Raw genomic sequence first — 19,280 nt, 5'->3', positions numbered from 1 at the left:
CTAAATCTTAGCTTGATCTAATACTGGAACAGCTGGAGAAGAAAAAGCCTCATTCTCTGTGCCCTGCCCTCCACCAGGGGTCCCAATAATTCCCGTTAATACAGATAGGGTTTAGCCTTCCCTCCACACAGGAAGGTTTAACGCCACCCCTTGCTTGACTTTTTGCTCTTAAAAGTAAATAAATGAATTCCTACTTGTAGCAAACATTCGGCATAATTATTCCACATGATTTTCCTTCCAGGATCAGTATTTAGTATGCACTAACAAATAAAATCTCTTTAGTAGGGAAACAATATTTGAACCATTATTAGTGACAGAGAGGCAAGCGCATGTTTTCAAATTACTGCTCTAACATCAATAATAATATGGAATTTCTCTCAAAATCTACAAAGCTAGTTGTTTAAGTGTTAATGATTTTATTATTTTTTCTTATTACATCTGTTTACCCTCTCATTTGCTTCCTTGAAAGTGGACTTTTCTTGTCAAATTTCTATAATCAGGTGTTTTAGCATCATTTGCTTTCACGGATGATTAAAAAGTTAAATGAATACTATAGAGTTCTTTGGCAGTGAAGGCCATAAAGACGTTTATAACGGTGAAGTTAATTTCTGCTCAGTGTCAGAACTTGGCCAGCTAGAGATATTTTTCCTGAGCAAATGTAGCAAAGAAATAGAAAAAAATGAGAAAATTTCATCATCATTAAGGAAAGTAGTACAGTTTCCTACTTTTCTCTGACTCATTAAGAATGCCTTCCCCCCATTTATTTTTAAATCTTCACAGTTTAAATCCCTTAAAGGCTTTTCTGGGTGCACTATTAAAAACTAATAAATCCAGGTTACTGATTTAGCCAAGCTTGAGGGGAAAATAGGTATTGCATCCCCCAAGTCTATGTTACATACCGATGAGAATTCTTTGTTAACCAGAGAGAGTCTGCGGCTGGATCCAGGATGCAGTATCATTTGGCAAGGCACATTGAAACGGGAGAAGAATGGTAGAAGCTTTGTTTCAAAGACGAGCTAGATTATTTTCAATGCCTGTTTTAATCTGTGCTAAAACTTGAGCTACAAATCAAAAATGCGATTAAAATATAATAATCTATTTATTTTAAATTATTTAGATTTCATTATTGGCATGGCTTTATAATATAGAAGCCACAAAATCACTTTAAGTTAAACATTACAAACACTGACATAACATTTCTATTCTAAATATTTTAAATAATTTCATTAGTTTGCAAAGAATTTAATGCTATGTACTTTCTAAAATAAAGTTTATACTAATCTAACCTATTAAGGTAAATAGAATGATGAATTATAGAAATTCCTATTAATTTCCGTATCTTATGTTCAATATTAATTTTTATGCAGTGTGCTAGCTGAGAATTATCCATATTTGAAAGTAGCATTATACAGAAATAATGATGGTTAAAGCTCTCTGTGTTTTTACCTCAGTTACTTATAGACACCAAAATTGTAGTGAATTAAGGAATAGAATTGGATACTTAACAAAACACAATATGTTTTTACCACAAATTTTCCCCAATTGTCAGGGACTATTTCTGGGGGTTTTTTAAACAATATTATAAATGAGACTTTACTTAAACAGCAATATATAAAATGTGGTATTGAGTAGTGGGAATTGGCTACATCTATGATGAATATTGAGAAAATAAATGAAAAAAATATATTCAGATGTTTGTTAAAGTATTTGAAGGTGAAATGGGAGTGGATATTATCTGTAGGCAAAATATAAAGTAAATCAATTGAATTTGCATATGTAGTTAATGAATTTGGATAGGGTCTTTTAAGGAGCAGTTTTTACTTTAAATACAACAATGTTTTCCTGTAATATCAGTGAAGTCATTTAGTATGTATTAATTAAATAATCATAAATAAAGCACTTATTATTTTCAAGTCCTGCTTGTGACTGCAGATCCTGATACTTAAAGATATGACTACTATCTATAAGATATAACAGTCTACTGAAAAAGTTGGTTATAAAATGATTGCTACAGTAATTATTATTATATTAATTATGAAATTAGTATTCCATTAGTAAGAGAGAACATGGAGCATGCAGAAAGCTATGCCAAAAGGAGCACAGGCCAGAAGGAGACTAACTCAGTCAGGGAAATAAAAGATTCCAGAAATGAAGAGATTTGGCTGAGTCCTGAGGGACAAATCAGAGTTTGCCAGGTAACAAGGCATTCCCCAGGGATCGGTTTTCTATTGCTGCACAACAAATTATCACAAACATAGCTGCTTAAACAACACTTTAAGCAGCCCAAAGAACAGAAGTCTGGCAGGCTCTGTGAGATTCTCTGCTTCATGTCACACACGCCCAATGTCAAGTGTTGGCCAGACCCGCCTCTTCTCCGGAAGTTTTGGAGAAGAATGTGCATCAAAGCTCTTTTGGTCCTTGGCAATACCCAGCTCCTTGTGATTGTAAGACTGAGATCTCCATTCTCGTGGTGGCTCACAACTTCTAGAGGCCAATCTCCAGTCTTTGCCTGTGGTCCCTCCATCCCCAGGTCAGCAGTGTTGCGTTGATTTTTTTTTGTGCTTTAAACATCTCTGAATTCTTCTATTGCTAGTTGGAGAAAACTCTGCTTTTAAAGAACAAGTGCAATTAGATGGACTTAATCTACTTAGATATCCTTAAATAACCTAAATAGTCATGTAGATAATCTCTCTTTGATTATTTCAATATCAACTAATTAGTAACCTTAATTACATCTGCAAAATCCCTTTGGCCATGTTACACAATTATAGGCATAACACCTAGGAGTGGAGATCATCGGGGTCACTTAAAATTCTGCCTAACATTTATGAGAAGCACAGAAAGTACAGAGCTAAAAAGACTGAGCATTGCAAGTCTATTTGGATAACTGAATAATTTGCTGAACGTCTTTCAGAACTTGTTAGGCAGGGTTGATTGGGATAAGCAGAGACAGAAGAAATATCTAGGCCTGAAAAGAGATAAAGAGACATCTGTTGAAGGTTCTCCATACATGGCTTCAGTTAATCTGCAGATGGACTTCAACTGTAAGCATAGATGACTGACTGAGACTATGAGTGACCAATGGCACAAAACAACTCTACTTTTGAAGATGAATGATGTCGGGTATAAGCATATCAGAAAGGAGAAGCACTCAACTTCTGTTTGCTTCTCTCTTCTAACCAAATTTTAAAAGATTGAATTAGTATAGCAAACATTGGTTTAAAGTAATTGAAGCTGCCAGTTGTTTCAAAAGAATTAAACATGGGCAAGGCAAACAGTTCTCCGGGACCCTGAAAACACGCACAGATGACATAGTATTGTCAAATGTGTGAATTAATTAATAAACAAATAAAGAATATACAAATGAATTAAGCCAGCAAGAATGAATGCAAACAAGAAATTCATTAATCATTAATAATTTTGTACCCAATTACAACCTGTGGTGGTTTTTCCACACCACCAAGCAATTCTGTGACATCAGCTGGGTGTCCTACAGCTCAACTCAATTATGACACTATCTACCTGGAGATAGCATCAGATCCCATAGGCTAAGGGCTCAGTCCTACAAGACTACCTGCTCCCACTTCAGACCATTTGCAAGCCCAGATTGTCACTTGTGCTTCTGGTGGACCAGCTGTAGATTCTAGGTTCCAAAGACCTCTACTTGGGTTAGATTAATTTCCTGGAGAGGCTCACAAAACTCAGTGAAACATTTTAATTACTGTTACCAGTTTATTATAAAAGGATGTAGCTCAGGAATAGCTAGATGGCAGAGATGCGTAGGGCAAGGGATGTGGGAAGTGTGCAGAGCTCCCATGCCCTCTCCAGGTGCACCACTCTCCTAGAATCTTTGTGTGTTCACCAAATTGGAAGCTCTCTGAACCCCGCCCTTTTGGATTTTTACAGAGGTTTCATTACTTAGGTATGATTGATAAAATCATTAACCATTGATGATTGATTCAACCTCCAGCCCTTCTTTCCTCTCCAGAGATCAGGGGGCCGGACTGAAAGTTCCAGGCCTCTAGTCACATGGTGGACTCCTCTGGCAAGCAGCCCCCAAGATCAGGTGCTTCTGAAAGTCACCTCATTAACGTAACAAAAGACACCAACATAACTCTCAGCATTTATCTGAACTTGATATAAATGTGCAAACAAAATTCAATCATAGAGACATTTATTTTTTAGATACTTGTGTATATTATGACACTAAAAACCAGTAAAAATTAATAGATATGATATCTGACATTTTTTTTTTTTCTGACTGTGTTCCTTAGACTGGTAGATATGGGTAAATGCTGAAAATGCAATTGACCCAAGCATTTGTAAAACTCATTCATGATATTCATGTGAGAAATTAACGACATGTTTATTGAATAAAAATATAATTGGCATACAGAATTGGTTGGATAGCTGAAACAAAGGATGCTAATCAGTAAGTTTATGTAAGCATAGACACTAAGTTGAAAAGAAAATTCTCTCATAGCATTACAAAGTCGTATAGTTTACCCTCAACTTTACAGTATTAATAGTATTGATTTCATTAGGATAAATATGGTTTATTTTATACAGAGAGTGAATGTTTTTGATGACAGAGTCCTAATTAAAGTTATATAGGCAAATTAAAATGATCATCTCAATATACTAAAATATATTAATGGGAATAAATGTAAATTCCTGTGCTGTGGTTCAGAAAATAGAAAATTCACAAGCATAAAAACATATGCAAATTGAATTATTTGTTGAAAATCATGAAAAATTTTGCTAGGTTTCCATATGGTTCACCTCTTCACCTCCTTCAAGTTTTTCTAAATGACTCTCAAGGCAGTACCCAGCCACCTTTTGTAAAATTGCAAACATTTCCTTCTCTAGTCCAATATGACTTTCCATCCATCTTCTCTGGATCATTTTTTTCATCACACTTATCACCTTCTAACAAATTATAAAATGTATATATTAATCATTTTTACCATTCATCCCCACCCACACCAACAAATCAGAACATGTTTCATGAATGCAGAAATTTGTGTTTTTGTTTACTCTGACGGGCACATAGTAGATGCTAAATAAATATTAATTTCATGATAAAAAATGGGTTTAATGAAAAACATAAATATTTGGTTGCATTTGGCATACTTACAGTAAAACGTTCATAAATTTGGTATAATCTAGGAAGAGAAAATCTGACAATATTACATAATGAACAACTAAAAGAAGTAATTCTATTCATATTTGAGATCTGACTTGGTAGAAGACATGTCCTATACATTGTTTTAAGGGTTTATTGGACGAAATATCAAAGTCATTAAATTATTATTGTTGGTTGGAGGTTCAAAGTTGTGAAAATTAGGTAGAAATGTTCACAAGGCTTGTTTTGCCTTAATACAAAGAAGAATATGCTAGAAATGAGAACTTTTGGAAATGGAAAGCATTGCTTTAAGAGACTTTCAATCCCTTTTTACCGGAATTGTTTGGAAAATCGTTTATTTGAGATATTTCAATGGGCTTCATGCAAGGGTCTCCCTAAGCTTTCAAATCTTGAGATCCTCTAGAACAAAAAATCTCATAGATAAGAATAAAATATAAAAATCGTGATTGAGTCTCAGAACACATAGTAAAAACGTCTGGTTAAACATTGTAGTGGAATTGTTGTTGTAATAACACTAAATTTGATTGTAATCTTCAAGTGCAAGAAAATAACATTTAACAATATAGTAAAAATGAATATCTACTCACCATAGATATTTTCTAAAACAGCTATTCAGCCCCTCTCGGATACCTGTTACTAAGAGAAAATGAGCAATGTAGATACTGCTACTCAATGATCCAAAAGCAAAATACCAACAGGGCCAGATAGGTTTTTTTCTTGCTAAAATGACTCTCTTTCATCTTAGTTTATGGAATATACATGTTTTATTTTAATTTGCTAAAGTTTTTGCAAAATTCCACTATATTTAATGAAAATGAGAATATAGTAGAAAGAGACATGAAGATGATAATCAGCATTTCTGGGTTCTAGTCCAGATTTTGCCTCTTAGTGTAAGACTGGAAAATTAACTGAACTTCCATGGGACTCATGGTCTTCCATTGTAAAATGAAAAGCTTAGGTTATATATTCTTGTGTTCTAGGATTCTCCTCACCTCTGAGATTCTGTGTCTCTTGAAAGCTTTACACAGTAAATACATTAAATTAAATATGCATCTTCAATATTGTGATACATTCAGATGACTTAAATGTACTTTTCTTATGTATTTGGTCTTCATCCACAGTTCCTGGTTGACAGCTTCCACAACTGTTGCAATTTCCTGAGTCATAAGAGCAATTGGAGCATCTTTTGCCAGAATATTTGGTCTCTTGTCCTCAGTTTTGGAAATTGCCTCAGAGCCATAAAGGTAAATGGGTGTCTTATCATCATAACAAATCTCTTTCCACAACAACTGGGTTTATGTTAATGAGTAACTTTTGGAAAGCACCTAAGGATGGGGGCTGTTTGTCGGGGAACCAATGATGAATAGAAGGTTGGAACTTTCAGTCCCACCTCCTGATTTCTGGGGAGGAGTGAGGGGCTGGAGGTTGAAGCAGTCAACAACGGCCAATGGTTTATTTAATCATGCCTATGTAATGAAGCCTCCATAAAAACCTGAAAGCTGGGGTTTTAGAGAGATTCCAGGTTGGGGAACAAGAACACTTCCACATTCCGCCATGCCAGCCCCCAAAGTCCATGAAGACAGAATCTCCTTCGTTCGGGACCTTGTTTCTATTCACATGCTTTAACATCCTTTGTAATAAACCAGTAACCTAGTGAGTAAATGGGTTTCTTGAGTTCTGTGAGCCACTCTAGCAAATTAATTAAACCCATGGAGAGATTCATGAGAACCTCTGATTTATAGCCAATCCTTCGTAAGAACAGGTGACAACCTGGGCTTGAGATTGGCCTCTGAAGTGGAGGACAGTCTGGTGGGACTGAGTCCTTTACCTGTTGGAATCTGATGCTGTCTCTGGGTAGATAGTGTCAGAATCTAGTTAAATTGTAGGACACCCAGCTGGTGGCCTGAGCACTGCCTGGTGATGTTGAGGGGAAACTGCCGTCCCCCCCCCCCCCACATTGGAATTGGATGCAGAATCCCAAATAACGGCCAACCTTTTTGGACCTCATTTTATAAATCTATAAATGTATGAGATTGGACTAAAATAATCCCTGAAGAAGTTCGTATCAGTTCTAAAATTGAGAAAGTCCCTGTATCTTTCCAATATTTTAACATTTTGGGCCTTGACAGTAGGTTATTAATCATTTTGATTTATAATTTGATTCTTATGAAATGACACAATTTTGGAGTGCTAATCCACGTTCATAACTTCAAACAGTATTGTTTAATGCATAGACTCTACATGGAAATAATCTTAAAAAATGTAGCCATTTGATAATAAATTATGCAAAGTTTGGAAATAATTTTTATTCAATGTCTCTTACAGATGAAATTCTGTTTTGAGCATCTTATTATGTAGCATTGTCTTCAGGACAGCATAGTGAAATGGGTGTTCATATGATGTGTTTAGCTGATGAGGAAACTTATAGATTTAATGACTTGATCGTACATGAAATGTGAGTATATTGTAAATGGAAATTAAATCTAGATTTCAGATTCCAAAACCTATTGAATGTGATAGATCTAATCTAATCCTTTAGAGTAGAGAAAAAAGCCGATCTTAAAGAAATGACTATTTCTACCAGAAACATATATCATTAAAAAAGTAAGTTATATTGGGCCCAACAACCCCATGGCTAAGTGGTTAAAGTTCTGCGTGTTCCACTTTGGCAGCCTGGATTCACAGGTTCTGATCCCAGGTGTGGGCTACTCACTGGCCAGCTGTGCTGTGGTGGTCTCCCACATATAAAAAGTAGAGGAAATTGGCACAGATGTTAGCTCAGAGCTAATCATGCTCAAGCAAAAAAAGAGGAGTATTGCCAATGGATGTTAGCTCAGGGAGAATCTTCCTCAGCAATAATAATAATAATAATAATAATAATAATAATAATAATGTTATATGCATTATTTTAAAAATAAGGCAAAAATGTGTGTAGATGGATATATTTGGATGGTGAGAGGATAGAATCAAAAGCAATGCCTACACAGTGTGTGGAGTAGGTTCAAAAGGATGGTAAATTTGGAGTTAATTGGCCCAAAGTTTTGATGAATTTAGTTTGAAAAAATATATAGAACATGTTATAAACCTGTCCGTAAGGTACATATTTTTGGTTTTTATGACAGAAAGTGTTCCGTAATCTGAATGTAGTTTACTCAGAACTAAGCGAAATTAAAACTAAACTAATTTTCTCTCTCATTTCATTCAAAACTAATAACAAATACATCTACTCAAGAAATGTTTACTGGGTACTGGTCTATTGTTCAACAACAGCGAGATAAATCATGGTGAACAAACATGTTTCAAATATCTGCTTGTGTCGTATTTACTGTTTTACCATTGACCAGCCCAATGGACATGGTGGAGCCTGTAATCAGAGTGTGTGGAGGCTGTCGAAGGGTGTGCATAAAGGGAGAAAATTATGGCAAGCAGTTTGCAAACAACTTGCCACAGTTGCCTAAAAAACCTGAAGAGAGCTATAGAACTCTACTTAATTCTAAATTGTGGACAGTGTGTTTTACATGGACTTTAAGAAACATCACTGATGTTTTAGGCTCAGGAATCTTCAGGAGTTTAAATCCTTGCATTCATATGCTTTACTGAGTTTTTAGGATGCTTACCATTTTCTACTCATCAGGTCAGATTAGCAATCATCAATATGTTGGATCAGTGTAATGTTTTGTAAAGTGGAAATATATTATAATGGAGAGCAGAAGAGTCAATATTGTCTTGAGGCAAGACAGTGAAGTTATTGGTATCCTTACCATGAAGTGGCAAAATTATATTGATCCTCTTGACCAACGAGAGAAAACATTCACCAAATCATCACCATCTACTAAGGCTATTTTACTACTTCAATAGAGATGCCAAATCCAGTTCAGCATCTGCCATGATCCATTCGTCTTCTGCAGAGACTGGTGGGTGGGCCAGTTACTCCTGGTGTTTGGCCTCTTCAAGACATTTCCGTAGTTAGGTGAAATCTCAGAGAGGCTGCACAGTGCAAACTCCAGGTACGGGGGAGTTAACTCTGTGCAGTGAGCCTTGACCAGTGAGAAATACAAGATGGTAGGGAGCTCTACAGATAAATTCTGTCTCCTTTCTCCTTCCTATAGCCTCTTTGGAGATGTGGTGTATCTGTCAAGCCTGTCTGAAGACATCCTTCGAGGCAGGTCGACACATCTGCAGTATTTGTTTGCCTCTCGTGAAGCTGTGGCCACCACGGTAACAAATCACCTTGCATTTCTTCCATCATCCCCTACTTCATTTTTCTTTGTCCTTGCTCTCATTGACCTGAATTTTCATCTCCCAAATAAAAGATCAGCAATTTATCTTTGCCTCTGGCTGTGTTTTCTAAGATCCTTGGGATATTGTCAATTTAAAAAATGTGAAAGCTGAGAAGAGACCAAAGGTTGCCCAATAATTACGTCTATATGTCACAGGCATGGCATGCCTTTGGTTCAAAATGGATTTCCTTTTTGTCTCTCACAGAGTTTGTTAAAAATTGATCATGTGTTTTGTGAAACATGCTTTCTTTTACACCCCAAATAGATTATTGATATACAACTCCCTAAGATGGGTTCTCCTACTCCTGCTCTGTATTTCAATTCATCCATTATATGTCTCTAATATGTATGTCTCTGATATTTTTGGCAGACCTGTCAAAAATAGAAAGAGAGAGAAACAAAATAGAAAGAAATTAAATTCTTTACTTCTGTCTCAATCCCACATTTCTACTATGGTCTATTATGCCATTCTCACCTAATTCCTCACAACTTAATTAAGGACACTCAGTTATGTCCATATCACCTCTTTGCATACTCCCACTAACTTTCATAAAATCTTGTATTTCTCTCAGTCAATTCACCCAATTTCTTCCTAGCCATATTTTCTCAGCCTCATCCACTCTAATCCTGTCATATCATCATCGTTCCCAATTTTCATCTTTCTGATCCAGAAAAATCTTACATGCTTTAAAAAAATGAATGAAAGAATTAATGAATGACTAGCAAGGTGATTGGATTTACATATGAAGGTCTGGAGCTTACGTCCCTCCTAATTACGCATCATTCCTTTCATTAGAATGTAAACTCCAGAAAAAAATTTAAAACATTTCATTCATTCATTTTGTTCAGGATGTAATTGTGAGCACCTATCATGTATTAGCCACTGTCATGGGATGCAGCAGTAAACAAAGACAAGAAGTATTTTTTATATTAGTGCGGATAAAAGAAAATTAATGTAAATCAGTAAAGCAAGTGTATAATAGACTATATAATGAAAGTGATAAATGCTAAGGGGAAAAGTAAAGCAGTGAAAGAAATATTGGGGCAGCTTTAGAGAGTGTTGACGGGAAGGTCTCCATGAGATGGTGACATATGATTAAGGATGAGTTACATATAAATGAGTAAGTCACATAGATATCAGGAGGAACAATGCTCCAGTCAGAGAGAAAAGGCACAAGCCTGGAGCTAGGAGGAAGCTGGCATGCATAGACATAGATGTAGCTGGGAACAAATAAGATGGAGTCAAGTGTAGCTGGGACCAAATGAGAGAAGGAAAGGAGTGAGAAACGAGGTCAAAGAGGTTACCGAGAGAGCCAAATGGTGTCCAACCTTGTCGGCCACTGGAAACAATGGCTTTCACTAGAACTGGTATGGAGAATCATTTGAGAACCCTGAGCAGATGAATAGCAGAATGATTTTGGCTACAATATTAAGAAGACAAAATGGTAGAAGGTGGGTGACCTGTTTAGAGGTCATTGTAATAACCCAGACAAGAAATATTGATAGTTTTGTTAAAACAGTAGCTTTGGAGGGGATAAGAAATGGTTAGATGATGGAAATATTTTGAAAGTAGATTCCAAGGACTTTATTTCACTGAACAAATTTTGAAGTGGTGTTGCATTTAGTGAAATGAGATAGACTGCAAAAGAAACAGGATTTTGGAAAAGGCATATCTGAAGCTGAGCATTAAGCAAGGTTCAGATTATGACCATGACAGTGAACAGTGATACATATATAGACATATAGTAAGAAAAAAAAATTGGCTTACAGAGGTCATGAAACTCTATTTGGGAATTCACAATGAACCTGAGATTAAAATATTCAATGTATGAGTGGGAGACACTCCAGGATCCATTGAAAGTATCAGACTCAGTAAACTGAATTCCAAAGTTCTGTATTTTGGGATGGAGAAAGGGAGGGTGGTCTGAAAGTGAACAATCAAGAAAATATTGATGATGTAGGGGATTTTATGTTAAATGATCTCCAGATGCTGAGGGCGCTGATAAAGACTCTTAGGAGATAACAAGGGGTGGGAGATTGGGCCGAAAAGGTGATGTGTAGAGATACAGGCATTATAGTCTGGAGAATGGGGTCTTACCTGATGGACTCAAACTGAGATGGACAGGGATAAAAGACACGATGAAATTAGCTTCAATTGTTCCAGGACACATAATCATGGTGAGATGGTCGGTGTTGGCAGAGAAAAGGGTGATACTCTCACCTTTGGTGTGCAGAGTTCCGCATCAGTGTTCACGTGACTCCTACTTTAGGGGTCAGTTGACTCTGGGAGGGGAAGTCTAACCTCAATAAGGCAGGCTGTCTTTGGGCATTTGCCACTGGAAATCCAAAGACAGCAGAGAGGCAAATGTTCTTTCACTGACAGAAATGTCCAGGATCATAATACTAAGAGCAATAAAAGTAATAAAAACACAAATAAGAATAAAGAAATGGGTAAAGGAAATTATATAGACTATAAGAGAAATCTCTGGACATCTTTTTTTTTTGGAGGAAGATTAGCTCTGAGCTAACACTTGCTGCAAATCCTTCTCTTTTTTGCTGAGGAAGACTGGCCCTGAGCTAACATCTGTGCCCATCTTCCTCTACTTTTTATATGTGGGACACCTGTCACAGCATGGCTTGACAAGCAATGTGTAGGTCTGCACCCAGGATCCAAACTGGCTAACCCCAGCCTGCCGAAGTGGAACATGTGAACCTCACTACTGTGCCACCGGGCCAGCCCCTCTGGGCATCTTTTATTTCCCGTAGTAATGAAGGAAAGGACAGAACAGAAAATTCTGCCAAATATTCTAAAAATCTCATGGACTTTCCCCCAACTGCATCAGATTTTAAAAGTATTTCCCTTATCTCTCTATTAGTAAATGTTTAGCTATCATCCTGCCATCCTTTCAAGTCTTGGAATAAATTCTATTGCTCCCCTTTGTTTATTTTTTTTTTCTATTCTGAGTCAAGAATTATAAACTTGGGTAATAGGGATTTTTAAAATTATTATTATGGTAAAAAAAAATCACGCAACATGAGGTCTGCCCTGATAACAAATTCTCACGAGCGCAGTGCAGTGCTGTTAACTAAAGGCACGCTGTTGTACAGCAGATCTCTAGAGCTGTTTCATCCTGCGTGACTGAAACCTGCACCCTTTCTGTTCTAATCACATCCTTTTCACCAGCAGGGTGAATCAGAATAATTTCAAGATGAATGTGCTTTAGAACAGGAATGAAGCAAAGTTGTAAGGCACTGCGGTCAGAGAAACATTTTTGCAAATGCTTGGCTCTTCCATTTGGTTAAGCAAATAAAGCTTTATCTTCCAAACCTAAAGTCCTTTCTCTGAATCCCAAGAGTTGTGACATATGGGGCTATGCCAGGGAGCACTAAGTACCAACTCTTTACAGATGCATATCTTTCCCTTAGTTCTGATTATAAAACCACCATTTATTCAAAAAAGACCAACTAAAATGCCCTCTATTTTATCCAAGCTTTCCTAATATTTACTTAAGACTTTTCCACCCTTCTCTCAATTTTCATCAAGCATTACTTGCAGTTTAATGGCAGACATCATGAAGTATACAGAATGAGACAAATTCTGAGAGCATAACCCTACCTTCCAACATTTCATGTGATAAGTTACATTCATTACTGATGTCTCTTCCAAGATTAAATGTCACTTGAGTAAGGATCAATATTTGATTACTCTAGTTCTTGTCCACAACATCTAAAGCAGTCCCTTTCTCATAGTTGGGATTATAAATTTTTTTTTCAAAAGTGACTGATTGAATAGATAAATGGTTTAGACAGGTAATTAAGGAAAGTAATGAAAGGGTAAGTGGAATACAGAAAACGAATAGTTAAAAAATTGAATTAAACCACTATAGGACATAGGGAAGATGGAATCACTTTCTCTAAGGAAAAGTTCAAAAAATCTGTAATCTTCCTTTTTTAAGTATTGAGGACAGTGGGAAAATCTAGGTTGCTAAAATGAAATTAGTTAAAATATAATGTAAAATATTCAACTCTGGTTACTTAATGTGATCGTTTTATCAAATCATTATTTTTTTTGCATTAAAAATCTATATAATGTATAGAAAATTGCTCTATCCTGGTTTGGAAAATATCCTATCTAGCGTTGGATGTAAATTTGATCCGAACATATGGAAGTTTTAAATAATCCGAATTCTTTTAAATAATCGGAATAAAGACTGATAGCTATTGCAAAACCATATGCCTGAAAGAAGCACAGTGAGATTTGGGATTTTATGGAAAACATGCATTTTGATTAAAAAGAGGCTTTTTATATGCTCTATTAGTTTTCTGTAGTAAATATCTCACATAATGTAATGATAATTTTAGAAGATTTAAAATTAGAGAAAACATTTGTTTAGCAACAGGTAATAGAATATTTCATATGTAGTCAGTGATCAGTTGCATATAAAAATATATGCTGCATAATAGCTTTGTATCACAGCGAATTCAAATCTATGTATAAGCTATGCTATCGTCTGTAGTTTCTCATGAACTAAGAAATAAGTATTATTTCTGTGAGCCAAATGTCTCCCTGTTGTAACATCTCAGTATCTGGCAAACTGAATGAAGTCCCTAAAGTAACTGAACGTTATATTAAAAGTACATCTGCCTGCTATGGACTTATATTCTTCTTTATCTAAGAAATAACCATCTACAAAAAAAGGGTTATATTTAAATTGTAAATGCTTATTTGGACTCATCGTGTAGTTTTTTAGTATGTTTCCAGATTAGGTGAGCGTGTTAATTTAAGTTTGAAAGAAGCCTGTCGTCATGGTAACATGTCTATTTTTAAATGCACTCTTCCTCTTTAGTTGAGTATATTAAAATTATCAAAGTTGACATGTACATTGTCAATGATATACAGGTAAGGCAAATGCATTAGTATAAATTGCCCAAACTCCAGTCAAATTATAAGGCTTTTTCCAAAAGAAAACCTCATAAAATGCAAAGAAATCCCTCCAATATGTTTTGGAGGAGTAGTGTCAGCTGCCTTTATTGACCTCATGCAGTCGCACTGTGTCACTCAGCTCTCCGCTTCACTTCTTCACATTATAAAGTGAAGGCCCCCAGTGCCCCTGGAAAGGGGATCTCCTCCAAAACCTTAAATTTCACAGGGACTTCCTAGTAAGTTTATGAGACCTTAGGTGATAATTGGGCTGATTTATTAATTGCATGATACTGTTCCAGAATTTCCATTACTTAATCAATTAACTGTGTTTTGAATATTTTCCTGATTTTATTAAAAAACCTCATAATCCTTGGTACTCAAAATAAAAAAAGAATGCAAAGCAAGAATGAATTACAAACAATGATTTTCTTAGTCTCCTAATCAAAGATCTCTTTCTTTGCTGTCAGAGAAGTTAACTAACCAATTAGCAATTGGAAAGTCAAATTGCAATCACTCTGGACTTTATGGGCTCATGGGTAAAGGAAGTGATTTAACACATTTCTTAATGAATACAGTATCAAGACATCCTCCAATTTATTATTTCTAAACTCTGAGTAAAAGTCAGTAAAAAAAAACAAGCAAAGAAACAAACAAATCCCTCCCTAAACAAACCAAAAAAAGGCCAAATATTGTTATAGTGACAACAAGCAGTTGCTTGTTATTAATCAAAGGTAAAATTTCAATAAAATATTTAGATTGCAGATTATCTGTTACAAAAGAATTACTCCACATGCAAACTTTCCCAAGGCTGAACTTAGATGACCAGACATCTTTTCTTTTCCTTTCTCTCTTGGTTGTTATCCCATAATGTCTAAAACACATTGTGTGGAATCACACAGAATAAGCTTCCTCCTGAGAGAGAAAAATGCCAATATTTAGAGTAGATTTAACACAACAGAAGAGAGAGACAATTAAAAACATAGCAGTTTGGCCACATGCTTTTATATCTTTTCCTTCCTCAGGTTCCATGATTGGTAATGTTGAATACTTTGCATGTGTCTGTTTGCCATTTGGATATCTTCTTTGTAAAAATGTCTGTTTAGTTCCTCTGCTCATTGTTTAATCAGATTTTTTTGTTTTTCTGTTATTGAGTCGTATGAGTTCTTTGTAAATTCTAGAAATTAATCCCTTATGTGATACATGCTTTGTAAATATTCTCTCCCATTCCGTAGGTTGCCTTCTCATTTTGTTAATTGTTTCTTTTGCAGTACAGAAACTTTTAAGTTTAAGTAGTCCTGCTTGTTGATTTTTCTTTTGTTGTTTTTGGTGTCATACCCCAAAAATCATTTCCAAGACCAAAGTAAAGGAGCTTCTTTCTTACGCTTTCTTCTAGAATTTTTACAATATCAAGTCTCATGCTTAAGTGTTTGATCCATTCTGAATTAATTTTTGTGAGTGGTGTGAGATAAGAGTCCAATTTCATTCTCTACAATATGAGCAATCCCACTTCTGTGTGTATATCCAAAGGAAATAAAAACAGGTTATTGAACAGATATACGCACTTCCATGTTTACTGCAGCATTATTCACAATAGCCAAGATATGGAAACAATCTAAGTGTCCATCAGTGGATTAATGAATAAAGAATATGTAGCATACATATACAATGGAGTACTATTTAGCCATGAGAAAAAGGGAAATTCTGCCATTTGTGACAATGTTGATAGAGCTTAAGGAGATTATGCTAAGTGAGATAAGTCAGACAGAGAAAGACAAATACTGTATGATATTCCTTTTATGTAGAATCTTAAAAAAACACAAACTTTAAAAAACAGAGAATGGGGCGGGCCCGGTGGTGCAGTGTTTAAGTGTGCACGTTCCCCTTTGGCGGCCCTGGGGTTTGCCAGTTCAGATCCCGTGTATGGACATGGCACCGCTTGGCAAGCCATGCTGTGGCAGGCCTCCCACATATAAAGTAGAGGAAGATGGGCATGGATGTTAGTTCAGGGCCCATCTTCCTCAGCAAAAAGAGGAGGATTGGCAGCAGTTAGCTCAGGGCTAATCTTCCTCAAAAAAAAAAAAAAAAAAACAGAATGAAACTGTTACCAGGGCGTGGGAGAATAGGAGAAATGTTGTTAAGGGTACATACTTGCAAATAGTAGATAAATAAGTACTGGAGATATGATATACAATACAATGATTATAAACAACAAAACTGTATTATAAACATTAAACTTACTAATAGACTAGATCTTAATTGTTTCCACCAATAGAAGAAATGATAATTAGGTGATATGATAGAGGTGTTAGCTAACACTACAAAGGCAATCATATTGCAATAAGATGTATCAAATCAATTTGTCGTGCACCCCGAACTTACACAATGTTGTATGTCAACTATCTATTAATAATAATAATAAAAGCCTCATCACATCAAGTGTTAGCAGGATGTGGGAGAACGGGCTCTCTTCTACACAGCAAGTAGAAATGTAAATTGCTATACCACTTTGGAAAAAAGAATCCTCTACCACATGATTTGGCAATTACACTCCTAGGTATATACTCAAGAGAAAAAGTAACGTATGTTTATACAAAAATGTGCAAACGAATGTTCATGACAGCTTTATTTATCGTAGTACAAAGATGCAATTACCTTGAAATTCCATCAACCAATGAGTGGATAAAAAAATGTATGGCGCATCTATACAATGGAATACTATTCAGATTTTTTTAAATGAACTATTGTTACAGGTAACAATATGGATGAATCTCAAAATAATTTTACTCAGTGAAAGAAACCAGGCAAAAAGTGTATGTAGTCTATTTATAGAAAATTCTAGAAAATACAACCTAATCTATAGCTATGAAGTGCATCAGTGATCTCCTGTGGGTGGATTATGGGTCTCAGCGAGCAATACAAAGTGGCATTAAGAAACCTTAGCGTTGGTGATTAAGTTCACTGTCTTGATTGTAGTGATGGTTTCTCAGCTATATACACATGTAAAATTTATCAAATTGTACATTTTAAATATATGTAATTTATTCCATGTCAATTATTCACCAAGAAAGCTGTTTAAAATAAAAATGAAGTTAGCTGATATTAAATGACTCATACACTTATTAAAATAAAACTTTTATGAGCTTTCTAAAATAAATGGCAGCACACATAACAGGATGATTGACATAATTTGGTTCACCAGTCTTTATTGTGTTTCATAGTTATCTCTGTTACATTTGCAACATCCCACTTGAGTGTTACCTTTTTTTTGTTTTTTAAAGTGAGGAGGAAGGACTTTACCTCAAACTAGTACATACAGTGTCAGCAGTTGTTGTGTCCCAATGGAGAGGAGGTTACCCTGTTATGAGTGATGGCTCTCGTGATTCTCTTGATTCTCTCTTCTAATTCTCTGTCCCCCCTCTGGGAAAATCCATAACTCTATGGCAAAAATAAGGAGAAAGAACAATTTAAACAGCAGTCCAACAGAATTGCTCAATCACAGAAGCGATTCAGAAAAGGAGAAGGATTATGACCATTCATAGTAACGCATCCCCAGTTTATTATCCACACTAATATCAACAAACGTCATTGGGAAAAATAACATGTATGTCCTCTTTAAGAACTCTCTGAAGCGTGTAACCTCCAGTTCATGCTTCCTTTCATTTTTCAACATTTTCCTATTGATTTGGATATTTGAGGGACAAATTACCCTAATTTCCTTCCAGAATCTTCACCCAATTTTGACCTAGTTAGATATGAATAGCTCTGCTTTTATTAACAGTTTCCTGTTTTAATCTTTTCTCATTATACTAGGAGGTCTATTGTTAGAAAATCAGAAAGGTTTCTTGTACAATTCCAGCTTTCTTTAAAATCATAAAATCATCTGCATTACGCAATGCCTGTATTTCTCTTAGCTCATTTTTGTAAGAGAAAGAATGCAACATTATTTGTTTCTCTCTATTTTAGACACCTTATGAAAGACAAGAGCAAACGCATATCCTTGCTTCTTTCCTGCTCATTTTACAATTATCTTCCATAACATAATTGTGAAAGTTACAATGATTATGATTGAAAAGCATCCTACTGTTAATCTAACCAAATAAAAACGCTGCCGCCCCAGGAACGGACAAGTTAGGAAGAACATATAGAACAGAAATTTTGGCAAAAACAGGTGCACAATCTTTTCTTTTCTAAGGTTGCTCTGCTGTGCAGAGCCCTATGTCACTCTCAATTTTAGGCTTTCCGATAGAGGATTATTAGTTCTGACAAGGTTTTTCCTTCTATCTTATAAGAGAGAGAATCAAATCTGCTGAAAGGCATATATTTATATATAAAAATATGGAATATATATCAAAATTCAGTTTTATGAACCTGGATTCCTACTGTTAACAGACATTACAAGCAACAAAATTGTGTAATATATTTACTTTCCTTTAAATGAAAGTCATCTGGCTAGGTAGAGCTCTGAGGTGCTGCAATAACACAGTTGTATACCAGCTGTTAAGGACACTTACAAATGCAGAACCTTGAAGAACCTGAGAACCTAGTGGTCCCGGACTACGTATCTACCTAGAGGTGCCTGCCGCCAGCCGTGAGTGGTGTTGGGGATCCTTATTTCTCACAGCTTAGTTACTGTACCATTCTATATGTCTTACATCACTGGAGACAGCCAGTACACCGCACTCTTAGAATAGAATTTTGCTGTTTATTCCCTCTGGACACTTCCCTCCAAAGTGCTGCTGACTCTTTACTCATGGAACATCAGCTGTATTTTATGAAACCTCGAAAATCAACATTTGAACTTTTTAGAGTTTAGCTATATCATATTGAAGCAAAAATATTTCTTAGTTACTTTATTCTGATTCCTTATCTTTTTTTTTCCCCTAAGGAAGATTCACCTTGAGCTAATATCTGTTGCTGATGCTCCTCTTTT

At 35.6% G+C, this 19,280-nt stretch overlaps 1 long non-coding RNA gene across 1 annotated transcript; it reads right to left on the bottom strand.

Moving 5' to 3' along the window:
* Positions 1-8,976: 8,976 nt before the first annotated feature.
* LOC139084943 (uncharacterized) lies at positions 8,977-18,981 on the bottom strand. Its single transcript, XR_011542881.1, has 4 exons — positions 18,862-18,981; positions 17,648-17,785; positions 11,525-11,829; positions 8,977-9,798 (listed from the first exon to the last, which is right to left on the bottom strand). It is a non-coding gene; the product is annotated as an uncharacterized lncRNA (long non-coding RNA).
* Positions 18,982-19,280: the final 299 nt, after the last annotated feature.

Source organism: Equus przewalskii, chromosome 7, assembly GCF_037783145.1.
Source record: "Equus przewalskii isolate Varuska chromosome 7, EquPr2, whole genome shotgun sequence".
NCBI lineage: Eukaryota > Metazoa > Chordata > Mammalia > Perissodactyla > Equidae > Equus > Equus przewalskii.
The sequence above is the reverse complement of the archived record's forward strand: the minus strand, read 5'-3'. Positions and strand labels throughout refer to the sequence as shown.